General features: G+C 43.2%; 1 pseudogene; it reads right to left on the reverse strand.

Annotated features, from left to right (window-relative positions):
- Positions 1 to 1161: 1161 nt before the first annotated feature.
- LOC100615627 (actin-related protein 2/3 complex subunit 3-like) lies at positions 1162 to 1839 on the reverse strand (annotated as a pseudogene).
- Positions 1840 to 6454: the final 4615 nt, after the last annotated feature.

Consider the following 6454-nt stretch of genomic DNA (forward strand, 5'->3'; position numbering starts at 1 on the left):
CTACATAACTGATCTGTGTGAGGCTGGATTTTCTTTATGTACTTCAATTAAAACAACATGTTGCAATAGTTGAATGCAGAAGCCAATGTAAGAAGCCATATATAGCAGTTTTCTATTACTGTGTACAAATTATCACTTTAGCAGCTTAAGACAACACTCACTTATTATATCAGTTTTCCATGGGTTGGGAGTCTAGGTTCAGACGAGCTCCTCAGGGCTTTTTCTCAGGGTCTCACAATGCTAAAATCAAGGAGTTGGCCAGGGCTGCAATCTCATCTAAGGCTCAGATCCTTATCCAAGCTCGCTGGTTGTAGGCAGAATTCAGTGTCTTGTAGCACTGAAGGCCTTATTTAATGGCTAGCTGTTGGCTAAGGACTGCTCTAAGCAACCAGAGGTCATCCACAAGTCCTTGCCACATGGTCCTCTCACAACATGGCCACTTATTTCTTCAAAGCCAGCAGGGAAATCTCCCTCCAGTCAGCTATGATAGAGTCTTATATAACATAATATGATTATGGGAGTCACTATATCATCCCTTTTGCCATATTCTTTTGGCTAGAAGCAAGGCACAGATTTTCCTGCACTCACAAAACTCACTGGTAACACCTTAGGGTGTTTGTACCACTCCAGACATTAGATTTGAAAAGTGTAAAACAAAGCTACTGTTTGTTTTGTTGTTGTTGTTGTTTTATTTAAGACAGGGTCTCACTCTGTGTCCCAGGCTGGATGGAGTGCAGTGGTACGATCATGGTTCACTGCAGCCTCGATCTCCTAGGCTCAGGTGATCCTCCTATCTTAGCCTCCCAGGTAGCTGGGACTACAGGCACGTGCTACCATGCCTGTCTAATTTTTAGTAGAGATGGGGTTTCACCATGTTGCCTAGGCTGGTCTCAAAACTAAAGCAATCTGCACACTTCGCCCTCCCAAAGTGTTGAGATTACAGGTGTGAGCCACCACACCTGGCCTAATTATTATTTCATAAACATGTGTATTATTTATGCTAATATATGAGTTTCTAATTGTTATTTTTTTGAATGTTAGAAATTTCTTTATTATTACTTCTTATTAAGTGCCAGCTTAATACTGCAGAAAATTTCAAATAACCCTTGATAACCCACTTTCTTTGCTCCCACCCGAATTCTTGATCAAGAGTTTTTCAAGTAAAGACATGCTCTTCTGGTCTTCTCTCTTCTGTATAAAACTTTATGAAATAAAGGCAAAAGATTGTGTACATCTTGTTGGAAAATGCTGCTCAGGGCTCTGGAGATGGTGGCTGCCTGGGCTCCCTTCACTGTCCAGGTCCTGAAAGACTCTTGTTCATGAACTGTCTCTTCACAAAGCAAGTCCACCACGTGCTGGGTTGATCATTCTGAGGGTTGAAAACTTGCTCACAAAGTCTCAGTCCAGTCTCTTGCCTTAGCTGTTGTAAACAGGCTCTCATCACTTCATCTTCCTGTTTGCAGGTTTGGTATAAATTGCATTAAGTGGAAAACTAGGCTCTCCAGGAATAGGAAAATTATTGATTCCCTGTGTATACATTTCTTTCTCACCTTGGCTTCTGGAATTACACTTTTGGAGTTTCTTCAGACACTCAGAAATGTAGAGAGGTATATATATCAAGGTCCTGTCAGCTTCATTCTTAATTTCATAGTTTTTGAAGAAGACATTGGCCTTGAAGTAATAAATGGCTTCATCCACAATATCTGTATCTTTTGTCTCTCTAGGGGCAGGTCCTTTGAATTGACTTCTGATAGGTAAGAATGCCATGTTTCCAACGAGTTTGTTGTCAGGATCCATGAGAGAAGAGTGGTAAGCCGGCATCTTGGTGGCACCCGGGTTTCCTCTAATTGTTACGTTAAACGAATTAGTAATGAATTATATTTCTTAATTTCAATTTTAATTTCTAAAACAGAAATTAAACCTTTTTTGAGACAGAGTCTCTGTCACCCAGACTGTAGCGCAATGGTGCCATCATAGCTCATAATACAGTAGTTGTTGATAGACACTATTCAGATAAACAGCAGCTCTTTGGGCTTCTTAATAAATTTTAAGAGTATAAAGTGTCGGCTGGGCGCACTGGCTCATGCCTGTAATCCCAGCACTTTGGGAGGCTGAGGTGGGTGGATCACGAGGTCAGGAGATCGAGACCATCCTGGTTAACACGGTGAAACCCCGCCTCTACTAAAATTACAAAAAATTAGCCTGGTGTGGTGGCGGGCGCCTGTAGTCCCAGCTACTCAGGAGGCTGAGGCAGGAGAATGGTGTGAACCCAGGAGGCGGAGCTTGCAGTGAGCCAAGATCACGCCACTGCACTCCAGCCTGGGCGACAGAGCAAGACTCCGTCGCAAAAAAACAAAAAAAGAGTATAAAGTGTCAGAGGGGAGATGGAATGAGAACTATTAATATAATAACACCAAATAGTTGGAATTTTCCAAACATTTTTTGTGATCCATAGAAATGCATTTTACATTGTGACCTAGCACATACATATTACATGGATATATAACTGAGGCAAAGATTTCATGAAATAATGCTTTTTTTTTTTTTTTTTTTCTGAGATGGAGTTTCGCTCTTGTTGCACAGACTGGAGTGCAATGATGCGATTCCAGCTCACTGCAACCTCCGCCTCCCGGGTTCAAGCAATTCTCCTGCCTCAGCCTCCCAAAGAGCTGGGATTACAGTTGTGCACCACCACGCCCGGCTAATTTTGTATTTTTAGTAGAGGCAGGGTTTCACCATGTTGGTCAGGCTGTTTTCAAACTCCTGACCTGAAGTGATCCACCTGCCTCAGCCTCCCAAAGTGCTGGGATTGCAGGCATGAGCCACCACGCCCAGCCTGATTTCATGAAATAATACTTATTCTTATGTGAAGTGCACATTGATATTTTCTACTCTATTGCTTATCTTTTAAAATTTCTGGTCACAGTCTAAATCATTGATTTCATTAAAAACTAAGTAGGTCAGGACCTAAAGTCTGAAAATACCGATTGATCACTGGAACCAGTTGAAAAGCATTAAAAAATACATATTTCCAGGGCCTCAGAAACTGAGATTCTGGTTTTAATGGGTTGGAGTGGGGAACTAAAATCTCTGTTTATTCTGTTTCCCAAATGCTTTGATAACTTTGGAATCACTGCTGTAGTCTAGATTCTTGCTACTCAAAGGGTAGTTGTCAGACCACCATAAACGTTATCTGGTAGCTTGCTAGAAATGCAGAATCTTGAGCCTCATTTTGAGATCTATTAAATAAGAATCTGCATTTAACAAGATCCCGTAGATCAGCGGTTCGCAACCATTTTGGCACCAAGGACTGGTTTCATGGAGGATATTTTTTCCATGGACTGGCAGGGGATGGGGATGGTTTTGGGATGATTCAAGTACATTGTATTTATTGTGCACTTTTTTTTTTTTTTTTTGAGGCAGTCTCGCTCTGTTGCCCAGGCTGGAGTGCAGTTGTGCAATCTTGGCTCACTGCAACCACTGCCTCCTGAGTTTGAGAGATTCTCATGCCTCAGCCTCCAGAGTAGCAGGGACTACAGGCATGTGCCACCACACCCAGCTGATTTTTGTATTTTTTAGTAGAGATGGGGTTTCGTCATGTTGGTCAAGGCAGGTCTCAAACTCCTGGCCTCAAATGATCCACCTGCCTTGGCCTCCCAAAGTACTGGGATTATAGGTGTAAGCCACCATGTCTGGCCAGTGCACTTTACTTCTATTATTATTACATTGTAATATATAATGAAATAATTAATTATACAACTCACCATAATGTAGAATCAGTGGAAGCGCTGATATTGTTTTCCTGCAACTAGGCAGTCCCATCCGGGGGTGATGGGAGTCAGTGACAGATCATCAGGCATTAGATTCTCATAAGGAGCATGTAACCTAGATCCCTCACATGAACAGTTTGCAATAGGATTCGCGCTTCTATGAGAATCTAATGCTGCTGATGATGTGACAAGAGGCAGAGCTCAGGCTGTAATGAGAGTGATGGGGAGTGGGTGTAAATGTAGATGAATCTTCACTCACTTGCCCGCTGGTCACCTCCTGCTGTGCAGCCAGGTTCCTAACAGGCCACAGACCAGTACCAATCTGTGCCCCAGGGAGTGGGAACCCCCACACTAGATGATTAATATTTACATTGAATTTTGAGAAGCACTAGCTGGGCGCAGTGGTTCACACTTTGGGCGGCCAAGGCAGGCAGATCACTTGAGGCCAGGAGTTCGAGACCAGTCTGGCCAACACGGCAAAACCCTGTCTCTACTAAAAATACAAAAATTAGCCGGGTATGGTGGCCTCCCAGCTACTTGGGAGGCTGAGGGAGAAGAATCACTTCAACCCAGGAGGTGCCTTTGAGGCCTAGAGTTCAAGACCAGCCTGGCCAACATGGTGAAACCCCATCTCTACTAAAAATACAAAAAATTTAGCTGGGCATAGTGGTGCGTGCCTGTAGTCCCAGCTAACCGGGTGGCTGAGGCAGGAGAATCGCTTGAACCCAGGAGGCGATGTTGTGGTGAGCTGAGATCACACCACTGCACTCCAGCCTGAGCAACAAAGCAAGACTCTGTCTCAAAATAAATAAAATAGAGATGATAATATCAATAAACCCTTATCAGTGACATACTTGAGAGGTAAAGAGTGCTTCACTATACTTTTTGTAAAATTCCACACAAAGCATTTTAAAATCTAATATATGGGATGTCTTTTTAAAATGGTCACTTCTATAATGTATTTATATTTATAGCACAATTTGTATGCAATAAAAATATAAAATCTACAAATTATGGAATATGCCAGTGTCTCAGTCCATTCCTGCTACTATAACAAAATATCTTAGAGTGGGTAATTTATAAACAACAGAAATTTATTTCTCACAGTTCTGGAGGTTGGAAAATCCAAGATCAGCGCCAGCAGGTTCAGCGTCACTCCCTGCTTCCAAAATGGTGCTTTCTTGATGCATATTAACATGGTAGAAAGAGTGAAAAGGAACAAGCAGCTTCCTTGCACCTTTTGTAAGATCATTAATCCCATTCATAAGAGCTCTGCCCTCATGACTTAATTACTTTCTAAAGACCCCACCTCTTAATTGTAGCATATTGGCAATTATGTTTCAATATATGAATTTTGGGGGGTACATTTAGACCACAGCAGCCAATTTCCTAGTCCATGACATATATGTGAACATCCTGGAATACAGAGGGGTTGGGAGTATAAGTAACTCTCCATCTATGTATTTCCACAATCCCAATCACATTTTACACTCATACAGACACTCCAAATACTCTTTCTCCTCTTTCTGTGTTGGTTTCTAGTTTTCTGGTTAGCAATTGCCAAAGCAGGAAAATAAGAAAGCCCACAACAACGGAACTGTCCAGAGTTTCGTTTCTTTATGCAAGAGTATTGTGTCCTGGCTGGGCGCAGTGGCTCACGCCTGTAATCCCAGCACTTTGGGAGGCAGAGGCAGGTGGATCACTTGAGGCCAGGAGTTCGAGGCCAGGAGTTCAAGACCAGCCTGGCCAACACGGTGAAACCCCATCTCTACTAAGAATACAAAAATTAGCTGGGTGTGTTGGCACGTGCCTGTAATCCCAGCTACTTTGGAGGCTGAGGCAGGAGAATAGCTTGAACCCTGGAAGTGGAGGTTGCAGTGAGCTGAGATCATGCCACTGCACTCCAGCCTGGGCGACAGAGTGAGACTCTGTCTCAAAAAAGAAAAAAAAGAATATTGTGTCCCATTAGTTGAAGAATACAGTAATTTAGTTTTGTAGTTTTATTTATTTATTTAGAGACAAGAGTCTCACTCTGTTGTTCAGGCTGGAATGCAGTGGCTCAATATCGGCTCACTGCAGCCTCCGCCTCCCGGGTTCCAGTGAATCTCCTGCCTCAGCCTCCCAGGTAGCTGGGATTACAAGCGCCTGCCACCACATCCGGCTAATTTTTGTATTTTTAGTAGAGATGGGGTTTCACCATGTTGGCCAGGCTGCTCTTGAACTCCTGACCTCAGCTGATCTGCTTGCCTCGGCCTCCCAAAGTGCTAGGATTACAGGCGTGAGCCACCACACCTGGCCTTTATTATTTTTTTAGAGACAGGATCTGACTGTCATCCAGGCTGGAGTGCAATGGCATGATCATGGGTCACTCACTGCTGCCTCAAACTCCTGGGATCAAGTGATCCTACTGCCTCAGCCTCCCCAGTAGCTCGGACTACAGGTGTGTGCCACTATGCCCAGCTAATTTTTAAATTTTATTTTTGTAGAGACAGGGTTGCACTATGTTGCCCGGGCTTGTCATGAACTCCTGGCCTCAAGTGACCCTCCCACCTCAGCCTCCCAAAGAGCTAGGATTACAGCCATGAGCCACTTTACCTGGCTAGTCTTGTATTTTAATCAATATCTCCATAGAATTTGTACCTATGCTAACAAGGAAATATTATCAATTTGAGTTTTATCTATTT

The sequence above is a fragment of the Pan troglodytes genome, chromosome 1, assembly GCF_028858775.2.
Source record: "Pan troglodytes isolate AG18354 chromosome 1, NHGRI_mPanTro3-v2.0_pri, whole genome shotgun sequence".
Taxonomy (NCBI): Eukaryota; Metazoa; Chordata; class Mammalia; order Primates; family Hominidae; genus Pan; species Pan troglodytes.